Raw genomic sequence first — 24,844 nt, 5'->3', positions numbered from 1 at the left:
CCTACACCGACTCTTGCACTGGGGTCATCTCGGTGGTATTTTGCAATCGAATACTTGAGTTTTGGGTGCTGACAACTGCGATCGTCTGCCTCATTTAGTAGCCATGGTGTAAGTATTACTCCATGTAGGTTACTGAAATATTCGTGTTTTTAACCTTTTGTTGCTCTGGCGTCTCGGCGACGGCCGCAATGTTGTGATCAATGGCGGCGTTGACAATGGCCGACAATTCAAGCGAAGGAAGCAGGCGTACCATGGTCATGTTATCGAGAACTATGAATTTTGTTAACAGTTAGACTATAGCTCTAACTTCTGTTAGTTGTTATCTTAGGTACATTTACTCTACATTATTTACGTTGATTGTGTTCTACAAGAAGATGGTGGGGGGTTAGTTCTAACGAGTATCTATGGAAGTTGCATCCGATTCACTAAATATGGCGGCAAATCATGCCTAACTAAGTATAATTATGCACTTCCATTAACTTATCCACCACCTCGCCATCAAGTCAGAGGTGTCACTTGAGATGAGTGAGTGAAACTGATGAGTCTTTTTTTCTGAGTTGTCCACAAAGAGACTTGCAGGAGGGAACTGATCTCATTGCACAGCCATGTGCAAAAGCTGGTCTGCAAGCAAGTCAAACACCAACACGTGCTTCGCAAATCTTTGATTTCTTCTCTCGGGCTGCGAATTGCCGCGATGCTCCTCGATTGTTTGTCCTCATCCCCATGATGCCTCGGGGCGCGCGGTGTGTTTGTTCGTCTCTGATGTCCCGTGGAGTGCCAATGTTGTACGGTGTCAGGGTAAGAGCTCCTTCCATCCTCTTTTTACATCCTCCTTTTCGGAGAACGTAGATCAAAGATAGTTAAAGCATTTAGTCGAAGAATATGCATGTGCTACGAATTAAGGGGAAATTATTATCATTCTTGCATCCAACAGGAAGCCAGTGGGAGGTCCACGAACGCCGTATGTACAGTTTCTTGTGTATTTGTATGTTCCAGAAACTCTTAAAACTGGTTGGCTTACTGGATAGGAAAGGACTTCCCCTTGTGATGAGAGGGGGGGGGGAAGGAATGGGTGTTTTATGCCAAGCCAGCATGCACGGCTATAGCATGTCAAGCCATATCACAGCAATACAGCCGGTCCTGTAAACAGTGTCACATGCAGAGAAAGAGCAGCATGCCCGAGACGAGATTTGACCTCAGGACAGCTGTACTGGTGACAGGCGATAACCGTAGCGCCACCGGACCACCCTTACCTCCTGTGATAAAGGAGGAAGGAAAGAAAGTAATCGGAGAGAACCGCTGATGCCTCACCCTGTAAATGCGTGCAACACCCAGAGAGTGCGCTTGTCATTTAGAGACATGAAGGCAGAACCAAATAATGATGATGATGATGATGATGATGATGATGATGATGTTTTGCACACCTACTGAGAAATGGACATAGGTGTAGTCAAACTGCGCCTACATATAGACTCTTCCTTTGCGTTTTTGTGCTTTATGGTTATTTATTTATTCTGTGGGGAAGTAGGGGGTGGGGAGTATTTGGCACCTTTCTCAGCTGGTCCTTTAACTGAAGTCTTTTGTCTTCTGTCACTCCACTATTGATTTGCTCCTGTTTGTTAAAGACCAAACTCTTCCATTGTGCTAGCTAATTTTCGCCTTTCACTCCTAATACTTGCCACCTTTTTGATGCCTGCATGTTTCCTGAGTAATTCCTAATTTTCTTTTACTTCTGTTTCGATTCCCAGTGTCTGTTGATGATGTCCAACTTTTACTCTTGACCTTAATGCAGGTTTTCATTTTTGAAACGCCGCCAGCAATTCATTTCGACCTCATCGAACAAGCTTGAACGCCGTGTCGTCTGCAAAAAATAAAAAAGACAAAAAAAAAAAGGTGCTACGGCAAGAACCCCACCGCTGTCTCCGATCAACCAGACGGTGCTTTTCAGTCAACTGTTTAGCATTCGTTGTCGACGGTGAAAAATCCTATTCATTAAAATTTCCGCGTGCTGGGGGAGCGTAATGGGGTTATAGAAGTGGGAGCACAGAGTTATCCCCCGCTCGTTCGATTGCGTAACTTAATTAGCGGGGGCTGATATCTTATTAAAGAGAGGAGTGCTTTCTTCCTCCGCTTCTAATTATGAAGATTGCAGAGCCAGACACGACCTTTTTCCTGGTGCCGGGCCTGCAAGGTCCCCCGCCCCAGGCCGTTGTGAACTTTTGATTTATATTGTGTTCAGAATTAGGCAGAAAGGGGAACAGAGAAGAATTACGAATTGTGTCGGAGACTTTGGTTCCATTCTTGGCATTGGGTGGCAGGACAAAGCTACAAACCTACAAGTCCCACAGAGGGCAGACTGTACCATCATCAGCTCCACACTCCTCAAAACTCAGCTCTGTTGGGTGGGTTATGTCATCAGGATGACAGACCACCGCATCCACCACCAGCTGCTGCACGGCGAGCTAGAGGATGACAAGAGAAAACAAGGTCGTCAAGAGAATGCTGCAAGGACCTTTAAAAGATAACATTCCGTGGGGCAGCATCAAGCCAGAGGAACTGGAAGCTGCATCCACGACAGAAACCAATGGCTAATCCATGCATCCCCATCAACTGTTAGGCCACCTGGTGGCAGAGACTTGCTGCACAAGCTTGACATCAAGCACATCCGGCAGTCATGACAACGACAGCGCTCCAGCGCCCCACTCGTTCCACACTCTGTGTTTTCTCATTATTACTGAGGAGTCACCTGAGGAGCCATAAGCATAAACGAATCCCACAATCCTTGTTTTCTTCCGATACAAAAAAAAAAAATGGTACCCACAGTTAGCAGACCTTTCTAAAGTAACTTCAGTGGTAACTGGGTGAAGTTAGGCTTAACTTGTTATGAAGGATACGGAGATGCACTGAACTTTACAGGGTGTGGATGTGTCGAATGTTTTACAAACAGAATTCAGTCAAAATACAGAGCAATATAGAGAAATAACAGATGTGTACGCCTATAAGCAAAAGAGAAGAGCGAAATGGACTCCAAGGGAAATTAAATGGAGTAAATAAATAATTAACGGGTTTCCGCTCCATATACCTACACAAGGTGTATCATGGTTCATGTGTTCAGACATTACGAAATGTTTTGGAAGCTTTTTTTCTTTCTTCTGAGCGTAACACCAACTCTGGATTTTTCTTTCTTCTCTAATTCAGAGTACGCTGTAGTTTTGTTGTTTTTGTTGTTTAGTTTTTGTTTCCCCCCTTCATCACGCCGTCTGCCTCCTCTCTAAAATTCTGATCAATTTGAAAAACATTACAGATGTAACAAGAATTGTTGACACCGAGTGCTGGAACAAATCCACGTAAGCCCTCTGCTCCCTAGGGGCTTGTGAGCCGTTTGATGTGTCTGTCGTATCTGACGACCTTTGTATCATTGCACGTGCATCGGATACTCTCTCGTACTTGTCTGTATGAATCTGTCTCTTTGTCACAGTAACAGCCCCACTAACAGTTGCCTCCAGTGAGCAGTGAACAGTGGAGAAGCTGGCTCCGCTTACTCCGCTTGTTTGCGGACCCTTGATGCTGGCAGCGCCGAGAGATGTGTTGGGCATCTGGCGCCACCTGGCTTTTCTCTCAGCACGTGATCCGTAGCCACTCACAAAGTTCCGCTTTCCGATTGGTTGCACCTGTACTGGTTCCAGTCAGCTTCCGCTTCCAGATTTTTAACCGGCAGACGGTAGCCAAAACCAGTGACCTGATTGAAAAGGGAGTAGAACAAGAAAGCTGTGAGTACTTTGTACCTCTGTGTGGGGGTGGCGCTGAGGTCCCTCCTTTTTTTTTTTTTTTTTTTTTTTTCGTGTTTCTTGTTAAGCAAGGCCTTCAGATCCATTCCCATGAAATGGTGTCTGAAGCTTCTCAGAATTTCTCATTGAAGACTTCATTAAGGAACTAATATTATTGAGGATTACTTTAACTAGCATCGGAGTAAACATGAACAACGTGACCAACAAATCTGTAATGGTATCATCAAGAAAACAAAACTGGGAGAGGGAGCAGAGGTGTGTAAGATCACTGTGGGCAAATCACAAACACAGAGATGGAAGTAGAATAATCACCATTAACATCTCTGTGGGCAGACCTCTCTAAGGATTAGTGACTCAACAAATTCCACGTTGACAAGTTAATTAAATGTAAGACTCCACATGTGCTAATTGCTTTACATTGAACAAAATATAATTAGCGAAGACAAACTTGTTCTGAGCCGCGGTGACGAGGAAGCGGAATCTTTTAACTGTAAATAGGAGACAGAACAAAGGTCTCACTGCGCACAGACCACAGCTGTGGCTAACCAGGGTTTGCTGTGGCTGTAGGTGTTATGTAGGTAAAGCACCCCCAGGGTAAAGAGTATGGATGAAGGTCGGTGTCATAGCTACGGCTCTTGTTGCCAACTGTCATCTTTCCGTACAGTGCAGCTCGCTGAACGAGGAGGAACGAGAAATCAGTAAAGAGATTACATCCCAATGTCTTCTGTGTTCGCGGTGTGTACTTTCTGCTTTTTATATTTTTCCCTAAGACGGACACATGCGCATTTTCCTTCTAACTTTTGTCTTAAATTATGGGGGAAAGCCATTTACCTAACCAAAATTTCTGTCACGTTGATTGCAGGGTTGTGTCGTGCGCTTTTGCCCTAAAAACAGTCTTTCGGGCGAGATTTGGCAACAAAAACCGTATTTCCTTGGCGAACTCGAAGCGAGAATATTCAACACGTGTGGGTTTGTGCGCGAGTTAAGGTGTGTGCACGTGAGAAACGTAGTCTAAACATTCTTTCAAGGAGGAAAGGATACCACGAGAGATACTAGCAATGGAATGTTGCATTCAAGAGTTTAAAAAACGCTAAAAGGGGTCAAACAGTCACGACAAAACATCCACACACTGAAGTAGGAGTTCATGGCGGTCACAAAGTACTAATTATCAGTGTACTGTGACCCTCAGGATTCATAAAAATGTTGAGTTGTCACCTTTCCTTTCACTTTGCACGTTACCGCTACTGCATATAGTATTTGTGGCAATATTACAAAGTTGATCGCCAGTGACTAAATAAAAATAAATGTATCTCTGAGAGACAGTGAATAATTAACTGCCCTACGATAAAAGCTCCACATGAACCTGCCCATAGCGCCCTTCTATAGATCACCACGCGCATGCACGTGAGAAAGTGTGCGTCACAGAAATAAACACAAAGAAAGAGAAAAAATAAAGAGGAGGGCTTATGACTTATAAAGAGGGAGAGTTATGTCTCACTGCAAGAGAATATTGAAAGCAAACTGTTCCACGCACACTCTTTTAGAGATAGGAGGACAGAGAAAGGGGGGAGAGACAGAAAGAAAGAGAGAGGGGGAGTACAGCGAGAGAGAGAACCGACAGCGGTTTGAAAAGTTTGGGTATTAATTTTTGGCAGCTGATGGCTGCTTGAAGATTGCCGGGGCACTTGTAGCAATAGAAACGGCACCACAGCACGTTTGGGTAATAAACTGTGCATAACTGTCTTTTGCGGCAATCCCTTGCGACATCGCGCGGGACTCGTGGGCTGCTGGCGGTAATTTTCAGCCAATCGTTGGCTCTTGACAAAAGGATGTCGGGCCAGCACAAAGACCGCTTCCTTCACATCCGGCTGTTAAAGACCTCGGGTACGCGTGCTGTGCTAGTCCATGCATATTTAACAGCAGGCTTTGGATTTCTGACGGATCCCACCATTTTCTTTTAAGGCAACAAGTTTGTAACCTCAGTGCACTTCCTCTTCACATGCATGTGAAATAAATGTATAACGGGGCTATCTTCCTTTCTCTCTGTAATGCATCTGCTTTTTTATTTAAATTTTTTAAAGTATTTTTTTGGAGAAGCAATCTTGGAAGTTTTTATTTATTGCTTACTTCTTCTGTCATTCGCCTTCTCCTTCCCACGCGTTCTTTCTCTTTCTCGTGTTTTTTAACTGTATTTTTTCTCCTTTATTAATGTCAGTTCCTCAATATTTTAGACTGGCCAAGTTTGTATTGTACTGTAATAACTCACTCGGGTTGCATGGCTTCACAATAAACGAGATCAAAGCCTCTCGATTTTTTCTTGACTCCTTCCCCAAAGTCCTGCCATCGTATTTCTTGTTTTTGGTTGAGTGATATTATTATTCATCGTGTATATTGTCCAGTACTTGTTTATGGACTTGTTATGGAATGAGCGTGTGAACGTGTGGACATGTGTTCTTGACTGAATGTGTGCACTTCTAGAAATTGTTTGTTTGTCTTTCTTCTGGATTTCTGGAGGTTCGTGAAACTAAAAGTTTTGGTTGAGAAAGTTAGCGGAGAAGGTAGAAAGGATAGGTGGGAGTCACTTGTTGACACTGGAGACACTACATGATGTGTAGACTTCAGACTGATGACCACTGGCAGAGTGGCTTCAGTTCTTATTGCTGTCAAAACATTTTGTCTGTGTGGCTAAGGCCTTATAAGTGTATGATTAAGTGGTACAAGTGCCTGGACTTAACGTGCTCTGTGTGTAGAGACCACCGGGACTTTAATGTGTTGTGGTTGGTGAGAGAGAGAGACTGGGACTGTGTGTGTGGAGACAAATACACAGATGTTTTGGGTTTGTTTTTTGTTGTTTTTTTTTCCATTAAATGTGTCTTCCTGTGAGACACTGTGGTAAAGTGTTATTAAAGTCTACCTGCAGAGCTGATAATTTTATCGAGAAACAGGAAGAGTGGTGCGCTGGCTCAAGATATAATCCCAGGATTATTTGTCTGCACACAGTAACAGAGGAAAGGAAGAGCGCATATCTCTGATAAAATTAAAACAATTTCTCTCCCCACCCCACCTGCCAGTTGTGACAGTGCTTTGTTCAAAATGTGGTCCTGGACAACTAAAGCTCAACACAAATGTTTCTCCTTATCTACAAGTGGATAGCAAACACGCGGCCATCATTAGTCATTTGAGTCACTTCGTATCTCGCGAGTTTTGTGGAACAAAACAGTCTAAACGGTGTTAAACAGCTTTTTAGTGAAGGAATCCTAGACCAGTGCTCACATAAGCTGTAATGCAGCATGTAGTAAACACTAGTTGATCTCTTGCTGTGCGTGGAGTTATATTTAGGCCTCCATCTTGAGGGTCTCTGGTCACCCGAATTTTAAGAAATGCCGTCTATGAGCTCGGGATCGTTAGGTTTTGAAAAAAATGTCACTCTTGTCGAGTTTCGATTCATCGAGTAAACGAGTTTCAATCCTATGCATAAATCCAAGAGGCTGTAATGACTAATCCACGGATCTCACCTCGGAACGAGCGAACGTCACCGTCCCCCGGAAGAGCGCGCGGCGATGCTCTGTGGACGGCAATGGCGGTCGATGGTTGCGGGAAGCTAATGACCGAAGTCTGACGTTCGCCGTTCGACCTGTCCTAAGACGACCTTGTCCAGTGTCTGGAGAAACATGGTGGCGTGCGAAGAGGCTCTCTTGTGCCTTCTCTTGTGATTATTTTAGCCCCGAAGACGTTTTATCACGTCTTTGAGCAAATATTTGTTCCCTCTGGAGGAGGTTACCGCCGCCTTGTGTCAAGCAGAAACTCGCGAAACGAGCTGGTTGCACGCGACAGCATGTTTTTATCAACTGTTGTTCCACACGCAGCAGCACTGACTCAGCCCTCAACCAATTCGCCGTGTGCCAACCGCCGCTACTGGCTGGTCCTGTCGTCTGTCGCCTCTAGGTGACATATATATATATAGACGACTTGACATCTGAAGGGACTTTTTTCCGCCTGTCTCTATAATGAACCTGCTAGTAGTTTCTATCGCCTGTAGATGATGTCGTCTGATTACTATGGTAAGTCTAGCTCCTAGTATACATGCACTACTTCGAAATACGAACAGAAAAGCTTCAAGGACGTATCAATCTAAACACGTTTGTGCTTGCAACAGGTCGTCTTGGTGTCTTTAATTATTGAATCAGAAATAGGTTTTAGTCTAGTTTTATGAACACGTGAGCAAAAGACAAAAAAGTATGAAAGAGTAGGAGGAAGATAGTAAAGCGAGAGAGAGAAAGAAAAAGGGGGCGGCAGCAACATTAAAAAAAGCAAGTGAGCAGCCACGTCGAAGAGAGAAATGTGTGTGTGAGAGAGAGAGAAAGAGAAAGTGAGTGACAGAACGAGGAGTTGGAGGACCGAGAGAGACGCTTGCAATCATCGTCATTTTGCTCTTCCCTTCATTTCAAATATCTTGCCACCGATGCCAGACATGACCGTTCGCCGGTCAACTAACCAAATATCAAGAGTACGAGTGTTTCGTTGTTGTGCTAGACAAAGGTCGCCTGTGAAGATGCTTGACTCCACTGAAATATGAATCGCAAGTTGACAATAATAATCACAGATGGAAGAGCTTGGGGTAGTCCGGCAAAGCCTGGTGCACTGTAAGTCCACTCCACTGTATTCTTCTTGTTCCTATTCGCCCCCAGTGGAGCATAGGGCCGCAAGTCCACTATATACATAGTTCCAATTTATAAAATTGCTATGTGTCCCCTATGTGTTCATTCACTCAACCTTTCGCAATCTTTAACTTGCAACGGTATAGACCGGAGTACAATATCTAAACTTGATTGTGTCAGTTGGGAGGATTAAGGTTTCGGGTCTCGCGTACGCGTACGTGCATGGTGGCTGGCGGAAGGATAAAATATGGATTATCAGCTATTTAAAGCAAACTTATCTCGCTTGTGCCTTAATATAATGTACTTTAAACCCTGAGTGCACTACATCGTTTATCACGAGCTGTGAGACGCAGTTTGTCATATCACTAAGCTCCAGGCTAGCTGTTGGGCGGCAGTCACACAGTCACCATGCATCTCTCTGTGTTTTCCCCACGACAGCTGGCAAAGTTTGCATAATTCTGCTGCGAGAGAGAATGATAGTGTTTACCCAGACCCTAACCCTGTGTTTTTAACCTCTTCAATGGATGACGCTTAGCCGAGACTTACCGCGGGTCGTCTTGGCGGGGCGAGTCGACTCTTATCGCAGAGATGACTGAGTGTGACGTCTCGGGCCTCACGTCACAGTGTGACGTTGCCGTGCTTTTTGTCAAGAGTTGATTGCACTTTGCTGTTTGGCTGCCAGGCGGTTGGTTTGATGGCCGGTTGAATGGCAGCGCGGGTGGTTAATTCACGAAATTAAACGCTTTTCTCTTTCATGGCCTGGCGGCGAGATGTATGGGGTTGTCCCCGTTCACCTCTTGGCTCCTGCAAGCTTGGGCTCGAAGCTGAGTGTGTGCCAGCTGTTCGCAGGATGAAACTGATAAATGAAATTCTTTGACCTCTGTTGAGGTTTGAATACGTGGCCTCCCATGGCCATGCCAGGACTTCGGGGTTCTCTGTGTTGTTGGGCCAACTGGGACAGTGGCTCTCCCTCGTGCTCATCACGACCTTTCGCTCTTTCCTCGCTTTCTATTATTTCCACCTTTTGGTCCATACCCTGGCATTTGTGGCCTCTATCACGACTTTTGCTCAACTTCACCATACGGTTTTTTGCAAGATGGCTTTAACAGCCGGGTATCATACAATCCATAAAGTAATTCAAACCCTACCTCAAACACAGGAGAGAAAATTCCTGAGAGAAAACTGCTGTGTAGTAAGAACCCTTCACCTACATAGAACCAGAGGCAGGGGTCGTGTACAGCTGATTTCGTTTCGTTATATCTAAAACAAACAAAGAAAAAAGACTGTCATGGGGTAATGGGATAAAATGCTAAACATAAGTAATTAAACAAGAAAATATAGTGGAAATTGCATGCTATGGAGAGCGCAGGAACATAACACCAAATGTACAAGATCCGTTAATGTCAACATGAACGATGCTGTAAGAAGAGAAATTAAGAAAGGATAACAGTAAATGAGCCACAAAAGGACAAAGTGTGTTATGAAGAAAAAAAAACAATAACAAATATAACTGGTTCACAGTGTCAAGGTCCAGGCATATTTTAGGACTGAGGTCGCGGTCGTTGCCGGGTAGATACACTGTTTGTTTGACAGGCGCTAGTCCAAGCAAGCCTTCAGCTTGGAAGACAAATGTACAAACCACAAGACTGCTACTGTGTGTTTGTGTGCTTGTGTGTGTGTCAGGGGAGGGCGAAACAAGTCACACTTTCATGTTCACAGTGCTCTGGCTAGAATCAGATGAAGAGGAGGAGGAACTGTGACAGTAGACTTCACATCTCCTGTGACTTTGACCTGCCTTTTGCACGATGGCTGGCTAGCAGGTGCAGCTTTGCGAAATTGGAATAAAAATACGCACTTTGTCATCCATCGCAAACAAAAATGTGATGAATGTGTCTAATCTAAAGGTCAGAGACTTAGCTTGACCAGTTGCTCAAAGTGTCATTCGTCCACCTGCTGTGTAACGAGATTCTTCTCTTTTCTCTTTCTCGAGCACACTCTTTCTATCCCTTCCTCCACACGTGTGTATCTCTCTATATATCTATATGGTATAAATAAATAACACATTTGTATAGCACCTTTTTCCAGCATCAGCGAGACTCAAGGCGCTTTTCATGCAAGCACATCATATTAATTTATACATATACTAATTCAATAATATAATATTAATTAATATATCATATTAATAGAAGAAGTAGAAAAATGTTATTGCTGGTGCCATGGAACAGGCATTGCCCCTTCTTTAGTGATCCAACCTGCTAGGATTCAGCAGGCCCTGAAGGAAGAGGAGATACAACTTGCAAGAACTAGGGAACAGATGGACATGGAGGACAAGCCACTGACAGCAGAGTCTGATACAAAACTTGCCGACATGTCACTGCCATGTAGGTAGTGGGTAGGTTCTGTTGTAAAACACAATGGTCTGGTAAATGGACTTGAAAACCTCAGATTCCCGCCAAACAAGTGAATAATTCTGTGCATCGCCTTGACAACAGCAGAACGATGGCCGTGTCACTGAGAACTTGACCTCTGACTCTTGGTAACCAGCAACTTTTCTTTGAACATCGCCTTCCCATCGTTGTCAGATAATGTCACCTAAATCTCAATAAACTCTCTAGACACAAACACAGAGGCTGGAATCGATGGGCGATGTGAACTATTTGCTGTGGTTGGGTACAAAGATGCTGGCAACTCCCAGACACTCTGTCGCTGTATTAATCTTTCTCTTGTGTTAAGGGTGACTGCACGCTGTACTTGTTTTACTCTTAATGCAATTATCTGGGAGTGTCCCAACAGGCTTTAAGAAGACATGAAAATGTCCATGTCCACTGTGCTGCTGAATAAAACATTGCACAACGTGTGCAATATGCACCAGCAACCTATGAACTATATGAACAGTGTTCACGGGTTGTTTAGCAATAAGAGTATTCAAGGGGAGTAAACGCGGCTAAACATGGGTTAGACACCAGTGGATTGTGCTCAGGCTCCGGAGGGCTTTGGGATGGTTTCGGCAGAGAAGTGTTCCAAGGGCTGGGAGTGAGTTATTCGGTCATTCAGCGACTGTTGGAGCGATTTCAGACGATGTACAGCAATAAATTGCATGGACGACCCACCGAATGTCGGGATACCACGACAATTACATGAAAATGACATCTGCTCAGAAAACTTCTGAGAACGGACCTGGAAAAGGCGAAACATGTCAGCGCCAGCAAGCAGATCCTTCACAACAGTTTGATGTGCGCCAGTCCCATCTGCCTTGTAGAACTAATGCCTTCGTAAGCAGGTGTAGATGTCCTCGGTGCTGGACAGAGAACAAATGGTTCAGCATGCTCTTTACTCTGACAATGAGTGCGGGACAAGTTACTTGGGCAGACAATTAGTGCAGGGGCGCCGAGGAGAACGATTCATCAAAGCACGCGAGGGACATCCTGTACCCGTGTCAGTCCACGCAGAGATCCGGAATCCTACCGAAATTCTTGTCACACATTTCTGTCAAATAATGAACTAAATGTATTTGTAAAGGAGAAGTCACATGTGATTTCATCTGGTCCTGTCTTGTGATTAATATAATATCTTTCTCCAAATCTCAACAAATAACTGTGAGCCGTGAAATGTTTGTTATTTATTCTTAATTATTCTTTTGATTTCCGCGAGTGTTTCGCTTGTCTGTCTCTCTCTCTCACACACACACACGTCGTCAGTATTTCTGTCACATGTACTCTCCGGCATTTATAAAAGAGGCCAGGTACACAGCGAGTGCTGCTCTACACACTGATTGGAATCCTATTCCTCTGACACCCGAGTTTTTCTGTCTTTTTATTTCAGACAAGCACCTGAGGAACACGCGTCTCGTCCACCAGACACACGTGACTGGGTGAGCGGATGGTGTGGACGCACGTCTGACGACAAAGTAGAAGGTGGGTAAGCCGTTAGATAATCTTTTCCTCTTCAGATCCTTCGGTACTTGTCTTTGGTGCATTAAGTCAGCGTTCTGAACACCTTTACCTTGTTGAAAATACCGATCATTAAGGAGAATGCTGAATGTTTGGTATAAAGTGTATCGTGCTTTTAAAACATTCAGTTTTATCGCATTCAGAAACATTGCATGGGTTGGAGAGAGGTGCAGAGAGAGAAAAATGGAGATCTTTCCCATTAACTGACAAAATCAAATATATGATTCGTTTTCGTGACAATGAAGAAAACAGTTGCAGTCATACAATAGCCTGTGCAACTCGTAATTGTGTGAGATTAGTTTGCAAAGCAATAGCTGTACTATAAGCAGGTACCTGTGCACTATACCTGTATTACCTGTGTTACCTGTGTTACCATGGTCATTTTGACCTCAAACAGACGGTAATGGACAGCTGCATTCATTTCCGTCTTGATGTCGTTCTTCACTATTTTGTGTTAACTGCTTCGGATTACTTTTCTTCTCTTTCTTCAAACATCTCTTATCATAAATCTAAAATTAATACCCATAACCCTGAGTGCCACTTCGTGTCCTTCTACCCTCCTCCCATCTCTTGGGTCGTTGAAAGAAGCACATCATGGATATTTTCGGCAAGTTGTCTGCATCAGAGTCAACCGAGTTTAGTGCAGCAACTTTACTCGGGCTCGGGCCTTAAACATTTCTGCCCCAGCTTCTCCAAGTTAAAGGGAATAAGGGCTGTTTGGCCTTCAGCTCCCACTTTACACCGATTGCTTTCCGTGTCAGCGCCAGGGTATGAACTTGTAGATGTCTTGTTGATACCTTGTTGATGCCTTCTGATGCTGGATTTCAAACGCCACACAACAGAAGCGCGGTGAAGATGGTTAGAGACCAAACCAACTGGCGAGTACCAAAAAGCTGCCATCCTCGATTCCTACTCGGGATGTAGGGAATTGGCTAAGGTATATCTGAGATTTAAAGGCTGTATGGGCTGTATTCCAAAATCAGTCATTTCATTTTCTAGGAAAAAACATCACTTCTTGAACATGACAAACTGATGTTTCTTTATCTGACTCGAAGACATGCACAGATTTCTGTAACTGAGCCACACTCACTGTTACAAATATTACTGGAGTGCAACAAAATTCAAATGTTGCACTCGTGTTGTCCTTCAAGCATTACAATTTGGCCACCTGATTACCTTTAAAAATTATTTCTATCATGCCTTTCCTCACGTTTGAAGAGGCTCAAAGCACTTCACAAAGGCAAGAAAATTCAATACTAATAACTGCTAGTGACACAAGGTCGTTAACTTTGGAACCGAGGTAATATGAGTTATCACGAAGCAGTCGAGAAAATCCATGAAGCAAGAGGCAGAATAAACATACATCTCATCTGGAATGCAGTCAAGGTCCTGTACACGCACACATTAAAAGTCTAAAGATGTAAGCGAGCTGAGAAATGAGAAAACGCGGAGAGCGCGTGGTCCATGCATGGGAAGCAAAACGTTCGAGAAACTCGGAGACACGCAACCCAGCAAGTGAGAAAGAAGTCGCACACGATGGCCAAAACAAATAATAAGCTTCAGGTCAAAACGATTGACTCAGTCATACAATGCTTGAGAACACAGGTATACACAGGTATACAGCCCAACATAAAGCACAAGACAACAGGAGACTTCAAAGTCGACTTGGATCCAGAGAGGAGACAGAAGACAACAGTCGTCTCAACAGTTTTAATAGTGTGTGTGTGTGTGAGAAAGCAAGATGATCCTCCTCTCATATCCACATCTTTCCACCTTCCCGTCTCTCACTTCCTAATTTTCGCCAACGCATCCCCACCTCCCCTGTAGAGACTATTTGCACCCACGCGGCTCCCCGCTCCGGCTGATGACATGTGACCTATCATCGTAGCAGACGACCGAGAAGTAAGGTCTCCTTTGTCTCGTGAGGTCCACCCTAGCTTCATCTCGCCCTGTGACTAAGATAGCCACGGCTAGCCGCTGGAAAGTTCGATGGCGGTCTCAGTTTTCAAAGATGTTTATCGCCGTCCATTAACCCTTGCTCCTTCTTACCACCAAAGCATCACCAACGGCGCTGAAGGGACTTTATAGCCTCAGCTCCCATAACAAGCATCCAGACTCAACATTCAGACTACATTCAAAAGGAAGTATAAAATCTATCCAGCACTTCACAATGAATCATAGATAATGAATAAATACTAGTTAAAAGTTAACATTTGTGAACGGCTAATCGCCTGATTGGTATCCGGGATAATGATGGACTTACGCTACCAAAACCAGATGGCCTACTTTTTATAAATATCTTCGATTTGTTTTCATGGTCCCAACAATGTAATCTGTGGGTCAGAGAGAAATACTGTTTGCTCTAAAGGTTCAGCGTAAAGACTAGCATACCACTGACGGATCGAAACATAACACGTACAGTTGGAAAATGGAGAATTCCAGAGAAGCCGGAATTCTCAGGAGAACGAGACAAAAGCATTGCGTGGCGAGTAAGCTTAACACCGCCGGCTCCTTTTCTTTGCCCCTTCAGCTGTCTCTCATCCTCCAGTCCTTCTCTTACATCATCGGGGACTATCGAACCATCGATCGTCAGCCCGCGCTTGAGCGCCTAAATGGAGGACGAGAGAGACACTGATGGATGTGCGGGCTGAGAGTTAATGGCGTGTGGAAATATTGTGAGAGAAAAGGCCAAACGAACTTGTTGGTAATGTATCGACACGCAAAGACTGCTTGTAATTGGTGATCTGCACACGGACCGAGAGTGGCGCCACGGCACGGCGACAGACAGAGTCCCAACCCGCCTCGACACCCGCAGCATTCTCCTTCCTTTTTAGCATTCCCTCATTCACTTACTCCCTTGGTGAACAAAGAAAACCTGCTCAGGTGATGTCCGACTATGATTCATATCGAGAAATATCAGTAAGCAGCAGTAAACTCCTTCATAACCCTTTTAAAAATGATATGCCGCATGTCTGCACTACCTGACAACAAACCCGTTTAATAATAGTATCACACTAAAAATAATTGTTACAGCTCTAAACTTTATCTAACTACCTGCTAAAGACTCATTCTTCATATCACCACCTGGGCAAATGGTCTGACATAGTTCAGAAAATCCGAAGAAAGTATTTCATGTTCAAAGAAAACTATTTATCTGTTATTTATTTGTTTAATCCGCACACACACCGATAATAACCAACACTAGCAGCAATACAAGCACCGTAATCGCCATATCGTCGTCTTCATCATTATAATCACTATCATAAACCCATCTATACGGGCATCTCATCAATCAGCAAATGGAGAACTGTCAATGGGTTAGTAGGCAGCGTGTGGGCCTCGGGTCGCTCAACGACCAGGACTCACGAAGTTTCGGTCGTGTGACTCGTGCAATGCCCACGCGCCCTCCACCCACAGACGAGGGCCGTAAACAAAAACACAACATTTGGAATGTGTGCGCGATCAATCCGTCTTCTCCTACCTTTAAATGCAAGCCTGTCCAGTAAGGAGGCTCTTGCAAGGATGACGCATAGCTTGGAGCCACGCAAGGATAGTCTGAATGCAATGATAAACAATTATCTACCACTCTACATTCACGCAACGGCATCTGATTGACCGAGGATCGAGAGCCAAGTTGCACGATTCAAAGGAGACAGGTCAGGATGGCTTGTTATACAGCCCCCGTCCAGAGCCTGTAACGCCTTTTTCGGGAAATGAGTTCTTGTGATGTAGCTTGCTTGGATTCATTATCTAAGTATCATAATGAGTTTGCTTGGATTCATTATCTAAGTATCATAATGAGCTTGCTTGGATTCATTATCTAAGTATCATAATGAACTCACCCTCGTTATCCCATACGACCTTTCTTTCTCTCCCTCTCGCTCTGTGCATCACCAAGTATAAAACAGTAGAGCTTGTGTTAGTTACTGGCTTTCATGTTCTCATTACTTTATTTGTTCAAGTCTGTGAAAGAGGAGAGACTGAACAAATGTTTCCTTAGCTTTTTATAGATAGACAAAAATAGAATATGACGACAGCATTCGGACAATACATGGCTGTAGCATAGTAACATTATAACTTGGTCATCAGATCTTGTCTTTAGATGATGGCTTTAATATTCTGTCATTACAGCTGGCTTAAACCTTTCACAAGCACCATGAGCAGATTGTTCTCTAGAAGCCAGACTAATGCCCGGTGCATGGAAGCTGCGGATGTTGTGCACTTAAAACCACAGAGCTAAAGAACAAAAGAACAAACAAAAATACCCGCCTGTCGCCGGCCTCTTATCTTGCTCTCCTTATTCGCCTGCCTAATAAGACAGCTTGGCCTTCTTGACAAGGCTAGGCTAGAAATTTCAAACACTCTTGAGGTTCTGTGATAATTGGCTGTCGAAACGGCGGCAGAGTGCTCGACTATAGAGCATAGGTTCTCAGAAAGTAGTTCCACATACACTCTCTCTCTCACACACAGGGTCGAGCTCGCACGAACACTCACGCTAGAGAACACTAATTGCTGATAAGCAGGCTGCTGCAACCATAGCAGAAGTAGGATCAGCTGGCTGCTCAGAGAGTATTAGCAAAAAAGACAAATCCCCAAGGCTGCATTTTGGCAGTGTTGTAGTTTTTTATGAGAGTCTGCAGTGTGCTGGCATGCCCCAAGTCCAGACAAGCTTGATGTGGATCCGGGGATGATAGGGTTGTATCGTGTCTACAGACCAATCACAAGCTCGTTAGTTTGTTGTTCGAACGCTGCAAAGACAGAAAAAAGACAAAGGAAGAGCTTGGAAATCGCAGCAGTCTAAGTCATGATGGCGGACTAGTGTTGGGCAGTGCACAGACTAGCTGACCTTCTGACCCTACACCCAAAGATGTCCCCATTGCCGCCTCCACTTTCTGCTGATTTGATGTACCGAGGTATGAAATGATTGATAGAACATTTTGGAACGGTTCACATCATCATCGAAATAGCGGTTTTCCCAACCAAAGTCAGGCTCACATCGTTTTTCCAAACCTACCTTCACTTTCACAAACTGACAATGTCTCATTAAACAACCACTACCGACGACTTCAGGCACATGTCTACAGAAAGAAATCATTATAGACAAGCCCCATATAGACATATTAATTACAGTGTACATGAGTCGTTTTGTTGGTGGGTGAGCACGTGGACAGACCCAGCAGCTGTGCAGGACCAACAGTCCAAACTTTGATGTTCGCAAGCTGGTTCTTTCTCTTGCCACCAAGGCATCGACTACCATCCAACCTGACACAGGACCAAAGTTCAGACCAGCTTACTCTGCTCTTATCAGTGCTTATCTCCATTCCAGATGGAATGTCTGTCAGTATGCTGGTAAGATCTTTAAGTTCTTTACTAATATCTGTTACCAGTATGTTGTCGGCCTTCCACTCCTCGTGCAAACCTGTCGAAAGCTTTCTAAGTCTATGAAGTTGCACTAAAGGTCGCTCTGATGCTGCAGGTGCTTCGCTATCAGCATGCAGCAGTTAAAGATCTGCTCCGTTTCTGATGAAGGATAGAGATAGAGAAGAAGATCAAAGAGAAGAGGTCTGTCGAAACTAAGGTCGATCAGTGTTCCCGATGTACACTAATGCCATCTGAGGCTCTTCGGCTTACTAAAACTAGTCTCCAGATGGCGGGGCTGTCGTGAACAGACTGTTGTATTTACACAATACTTTTTGTCATTGCTGCTGCTCCATTTACTTGTTTGGTTGTTTGCTTAGTTGATTGGTAAGGTTTCATTATTGTTTTGCTTTGTTTTTTTGAACATGTTTGTTTTAATTCAGCGAATGTAACAAATTGTGTATAAAAATTAACGACAGTACAAAAGTACAAATTTTTATTTAAAAAAAAACAAAATTTAGTTTTTGTTCTTAATCATGTTTTTGAAGAGATCAGGTACGCTGTGAATAATTATCTTTTCTCCAATTTTTCAGCAGCATTAAAGCAAAAATAGTTATTTGTTGTTTTGTTGTTGTTGTTTTTTGACACGCAGACTGTGGAGATTTAAGCCCCTGTCTTGAGACGGAAGACTTAGGAGCCAGCTGCATGATGTAAGACTTAAGATCCGTCTGCTCTAAGTCAGACCTGGATTACAAGCTTTTTGGTGGAGCTTACCTTATCTTAGCCTACGTCCTAATTAGTGAGCATTTGCTTCAGAAACTCTAGATGCTCCTCCCCATTACCGTTATTTGAGCGGCTTATATACTTTAGGGATCTGTTCCCTTGCGTCGTGTCTAAGATTGTAAAAGATGTTAAAAACTTCATGTAAGCAAATGTCATCTACTGTCTGCTATTTCTGTCTTGCTGTCGATGGTGATGCTGAAGTGGTGCAGTTGTTCATTTCTCACCTATGCTAGTCGTTGAGGTAAGATTAAGATGGGGTGTCCAAAGAAAATGCGTGTGTAATCGCTCGTTCTCCTGTGTAGATATCTTTCTTTTCAGAATATTCATTCATCGAATGTTATGTACACGATTCCAGCTAAGTGAAGACATTTATGTAACTTTTCGATCACTTATGTCAGTCTCTCTCTCTCTTCCTGTTGTCGCAGACCTGTCAGGGTCATGTCAACCTGTATCTTTGCACTGCTTGCAAAAAGATTTTTGCATTACACGCAGCTACCAGGATTAATCTGAGCTTTTTCTCTGCCTCTTGTCCTCTAGTATAATGGGATGATTGGACGAAATATTATTGCAAGCCTCGAGGCTCCAAAAGTGCGTCTGTAATCATTTCATCCATTCAGCTTCTTTCTTAACATCTCTTCTTTCACTTTCACTGTCTTGCATTTCGTTTTCTTTCTTCTCTGTATTTTGAGGAAGGTCAGAAATGTTGCTAGTATAAAACCTAATGCACTACTCACAAAAAGTTTGAGAGGCCATTTATAGTTTTGGATAAAGGAATATAAATGAAAACCGGTCGTGAAGTAAAGTACTGAGGAAGAACTGGAGACTTGAATAACCCGTAATTGTTTTGATCTTATTGCATTTGTTTAAAAATCTCCCACAACAATTTATAAGCGAATGAAAATCGGTGAAAATGAACTGAAAACGCACACTAAAGACCTGTTTTGATAGCTCTAAATGAAGACACATCATCTGGTAAAAGAAACATTCTATTTTAACAGAAATCGAGAATGTAGCAAAAATAAAGGACATGATTGTTACTGGGGGCACCTTGTTACTCCTTTCCATTATTCTTTTTGCCTCACTTTTACCATTATCATCTTTTGCCTCGTTTTTCCATCACTCGAGGAAAGAAAATAGAAAGGCTTGCATCACAAATGGTTTGTAACAATCAGTGAAGGACTCTTGGTTTCGAGAGGTAGGGCTTTATGGGAAGACCATTAATAACAGAGCTCAGATAGATAATTGACCGATAGCCTCCATTGCACACTGTCCCCCGACATGAGTATGGGTATCAGGTAGGTGTACATATATATGGGTATCAGTAGGTGCACATATATTTCATGGCACGCAATTCATTCCTCGTGTCATAAGCAGGCGAATGTTCTCTTCTCTCGCCCCGACTCGGTGTTGTACACTTGGCATAAAACTCCAAACTAGCGCCAGGTTTTCCTCCTTTTCTGTTGTACATCCACTCTCCTCTCCCTCCCGCTTTCGCTCACTCGCCTCTATTTCTACCCTTTCCTTCCTCCAACTTAACCGCGCCCTCTTGAACTGAATTGCTGAAATGGGCCATCTGGGTTTTTCCTTCTTGCTATTTTTAATTCTTTCTTTGTTTCCTTTTTCTGGTTTTTGTGCTCTCTGCTTATGTTTGTCTTGAATTTTGCTAACTTGGTCGAGGTAAGATGCATTTTACGACTACTAATTTTTCTGACTCTTGATAAAAAAAGTTTATTAACCTTAGCGAGACAAAAAAATAGCATACCTGACGAGCAAGCACCTCCTTCAAAAAAAAAAAACAAAAAAAAACAAACGAAATAAGATAAAATTGTAAAAGGTATGCTAGCACGTGAATCCTGAAACCCATCGTGTCATTGTCCTTACGAGATGACAATAAGACAAGGACGAATTCTTTGTTGCAGGTTTCCTCCTTCCTGTTTAGCAGACTCAATATTTATGTTTGGAACAAGTTAAAAATCTCTGGTGATTTGTCTTTTTGCTACAGAATGTTTACTTGTGTACAGTGAATGTAATCTGAATGAAAGTGTGTTTTGTAAGGGAATGTAAGATACGCTGTCCTAAGTTTTTAAACCAAACCCCGGCGGCCCACACTCTATCGGTTAAACGGGCATGAGGGAAGGGGCACAGAGACAGAAAAGGATATGTGAGTGCAGGGGATAATTACAGCAAGTGGGCAATCATGAAATCACCTGATAGCCCAAGTATTTCAAGCGGAACGCTTTTTGTTGGTTCACGTGATATCTTTCTAGTTTTATTGCAAGTCATGAAGAGAGGTCAAAAGGCCATCAGAGGATGCGAAGAAACGGAAGCATGAGGTATCATCAGGATCGAGGGAGAACGTAAAATCTCCGTTGGCAGCATCTAACTTAGGAAATTCAGACATATTCTCTATGAATTATTATCTCGATGAGATTCATATGGATCAACAAGTGCTTATTGCCAGACTACAAGAAGTACACAGATTTATGTGTAAATGTATGAATTTCTTCCCGGTCAAAGACTACACCGTTGTGGATCAGGGGTTGCATAGATGGAACGGAAAAATCACATGCAGACACTGCACCGTAGCTTTCTGTCTTTCTTGCATGTTTGTGATGGTTTTTCCAGGCCTGTGAAAGGCTTCTGCCGTGTTCCCGACGCCGTTCACGCTCGATGGAACCTTAAAGAGAGGAAAAAAAAAAAGAAAGTCAAAAAAATCTATCGGCCTTGTCATCAGACGGCAGCCTCCCAGTCGCTGTAGCTGCTGTCGATCAGGGCTAGTGCCTACATCTCGGAATGTACTGCTTGGGCTTTCTAGTCTCGACACTAGCCTTCATCTTCAGCAAGACCCTGATAGTGGGCTTTCGCTAATGGCGTCATGGTGCAGCTTCTCTTATCTTTCTCTCCCACCCATCCACCCTTCATTCCACTCCCTGACGAACCACTCTCCCATCCCTTCTCCACTGCCCGGCGCACTGTCCACCAGTGGCCGTTCCTTCATCCCGCCGCGGCCTTAATATCACCCAAAAAAAAAACAAAAAAAACCAGAAAAGATCAAAAAGGAAAGAGAAATGATAGAAGAGTCGTGAGGTTTATTACGCCCTCACTGAATCCTCTTTAGAGCGGTTCTCAACCCAAGAGAATTCATGCGAGAATTTTAACTACTGTACAGTGTGCAGAAAGAAATAAATATAACACTTAAGCATCGTCTTAACTGGATGCAGATTGTTGAATATATTTGGTAAACTGTTTCTGCAAAGTCGTGTAAACAAAGTAAGGCCTTGTCAAATATTCGACAACAAGAGTTAAATACTCTTTTACAGTCAAGGTAAAAGGTAGCTTGTCATTTTATCTAAAAGTGGTGAAATGAAATGAAATGGAAGTAATGAAAGGGGAAGTGACTGGTAACAGTAGGAATATTAGACCAAGATAGTTGCAGCAGCATGAAATCCAGTTTTAAATGTGTGGAATTTTTTTTTTCAATTGTCCAGCAATAGAGTTTTATTTCCACAGCAAAAAGGGTATTGCGTACTTCGAAAATCATTGTACATGGGGCCACCCGTGTCGTGGAAAGTCCTCGATCATGGCTCGATCGATCCGATTAAACAAGAGCGAGAAGACGCTGGGCCATCTGATAGCTGTTGGGGCTGCAGGACGTGCCTCGCCGCCATTGTCCGGTGATCCTGGGGCTGCGCAGGGCACGAAACGTAAGCCAGGGTCTTCCTAATAGATGGGAGTCAAGTTTCAGCCTTGTGTGCCGGGCTGCGGATATCAATAGGCCTTTGGCCAATAGAAAAGCAGTGTAAGATCTTGCCGAGGTCCTTGTGAAATATGTGCATGTTTGTGTTTCGTCGTGCCGAGCAGACGTGGGTGAGCAGCGAGGGCTGGCAAGCTCACCTAGCCAGTCTCATCATTGGAAGAGTAGAGGTGGCCGTTGTGTATCATGCATTTTTGTAACAAACTAAGAGCAGCTTAATGGTTTGTTCGTTTGCTAAAATCTTTGAGCTCAATAGTGTGAGACTTGAGCAAGTATTTAAGTAAGGGAAATGACCTGGCCACGTGTTTTAATGTGGCTACCACTTCATTATTTATCGCCTAGGTCTTGAGGGGCGCTAGGTCACATTATCATCCGTCGCCACTTCTCTTATTTTTCTATACACCTTCCTCCTCTCAAACCCAAGAGGGCAAGAAAAAGAAATATAATCCCCCCACTCTCTCTGTCTCTCTATCTCTTTCTCTCAGTATACTGATCTCTTAAAAATAATAATAATGTTTATTTATATAGCGCTTTTTCCCACAGTTATACGTGGGCTCAAAGTACTTACTAAAAGAAAAAACAAACTAAAAACAAGCAAACGTGATATATTCTTGATGCTGGAAAATCGTCGTTTGACAATGAGTTGGTAAGCCGTCTCCATCTAACTGCCCACACCATGATGGATCCAACACCTTAGCGATCGTGGTAACGCTGTCCCTGTCGTCTTCGGATGTGGATTCAGCCACTGTGAAGGACCTGGAAAAACGAGATTAGTGAAGAGGACTTTAGCGATAGGGAATGGTGAGCAGGGACGACCGTCCAAGGCCCAACGCCTGATGGGCCCCCCGCGCTAACAAGTGCACTGTCGGGATAAGACAGACCATAATGTTTGTATTGCCCTGTATTTGTGACACGTGAGACACAAGACAGACAACATTCCTGTGGCTCTAAAATTAATGTAATTGCAGGTCGTTTTTCTTCCAGATGATTTTTATAGACCAAGGTGTCAGTGAGATTCACACTCACTGGACGGAAGCAGAACAGACAAATAATTAAACACGCACATCACATCGTCAGGATCTTTGACAATATAATTGTTGTTACGAGGTTAATGTGGTGGCGGTCTGTGCGAGGTGTCGCCCGGCGTCCTCAGATCTTTGATGTGGCATCTGACCCCGTCTGACCTGCCGGTGACAGCCGCCTAGATCATTCTAGTCAGTGCGTGAGCGAGTGTGACTGACACAAGCCTTGGTACCTGGAATGTTCGGTGTGAGAGAGAGCGCATGTGTAACGAGTAGACAACTTTGTACAGTGTATATAAGCCCTGAGAGTGAGCGTTAGGAGTAGTCGCAGTCGCAGTTGTAGCCGGAGAGTAGTGTGGAGTAAACAGAGAGTAGCAGAAGCTATTGTGGGCGTGTGTCGCCTTTAGTCAGCGTGTGTCGCTGTGGTCAGAGTCGTGAAGCTCGTGTTGCTGTTGAAGTAGTAGGAGTAGCTGTTAGGTTAGTCTCAGTGTGTGTCGCTGATTGTGTATCCAGAGTGTCACTGATTTGCCAGTGTGTATACGAGTAGACCTGTTGTATAAATTGTAAATAAAAAATTTTGTTTGAAACAAATATCTTCCTTTGCCTTCTTCTCTCCACCTCCATCCTCATTCTCGAATATTCATCTTCTCTGCGATTTTTTTTATTTATTTTTTTTTTTTTTTGATACTTTCTACGATGACTTGTGTGGCAGTTTCCACCGAGTGTAGGTTAGATTATTTTCCGCCTTGCGTTAAAATTCCATTTGACTCGGCTTTGCTTGTTGAGTGTGCAGACAAATAGCCAGAGACTAGGGAGACAGTTTTAGTAGATGACAGTTTCCTCCCTTTTATGATGTAAAAATCGTTAATCCTGTGCCGCGGTGATTGGCAGTTTCCTAATCACGTGCAGGTCTCGCGAGCGCGCCAGAGACTAGCAGACGGACAAGGAATGAACTCTCCATCTCGCTGGCCACCGCCGGTGTAAGGTTACCTTGTTCGCAGGGCAGGCCAGCACGGAGCATCCCTTGTTTGAATGACAAGTCTGATCAGGCGCCTGTCATAGACAGCCGACCAAATCTACAGAAATGTATGCGTGACACGCAGTCCTCCGACATGTGACGGCGCGAGACTTGTGCCGCGCCTCCTGGCGGAGACAACCTTTCTCTTATTTCATGACTTCATGTGTGCGTACGAAGTCGGCGGAGAGATTTCTGACTTCCGGTACAAAGACTCCTCGCCTTAAGTTTGTGGCTGCCGCCCTTCCGCATCTTCCAATCCTTACATCTCACTTTCTCTCGACTTCCTCCCACTAACGCCCTCTGGGGACCGTTCCTGTTCTCTGTATTCGTCCAGCGTATCGGTTCACTTCATCAGAAACACAATGCATCCTACCAAAAATTAATTCCACCTCCCTTTCTCCATTGGCCAAGGGAAAAAAGTACTGAAGATGCTTGTCATATGTCTTTTTATATTCTTAGTACTTTTTTGTCCCAAGTAGTTTTTATATCTTTGAATATTGTTCATTACTTTTC

General features: G+C 43.7%; 1 protein-coding gene across 2 annotated transcripts in view; it reads left to right on the top strand.

The window, feature by feature from the left end:
* Positions 1-24,844, top strand: part of LOC112570442 — a 140,860-nt gene that overhangs the window by 62,290 nt on the left and 53,726 nt on the right. For both annotated transcript variants that reach the window (XM_025248859.1, XM_025248860.1), the window contains one exon: positions 12,269-12,360. The gene's annotated coding sequence lies outside the window, so the exon portion shown is untranslated. The remainder of the gene's footprint in view (positions 1-12,268; positions 12,361-24,844) is intronic.

Source organism: Pomacea canaliculata, linkage group LG8, assembly GCF_003073045.1.
Source record: "Pomacea canaliculata isolate SZHN2017 linkage group LG8, ASM307304v1, whole genome shotgun sequence".
Classification (NCBI taxonomy): domain Eukaryota; kingdom Metazoa; phylum Mollusca; class Gastropoda; order Architaenioglossa; family Ampullariidae; genus Pomacea; species Pomacea canaliculata.
The sequence above is the reverse complement of the archived record's forward strand: the minus strand, read 5'-3'. Positions and strand labels throughout refer to the sequence as shown.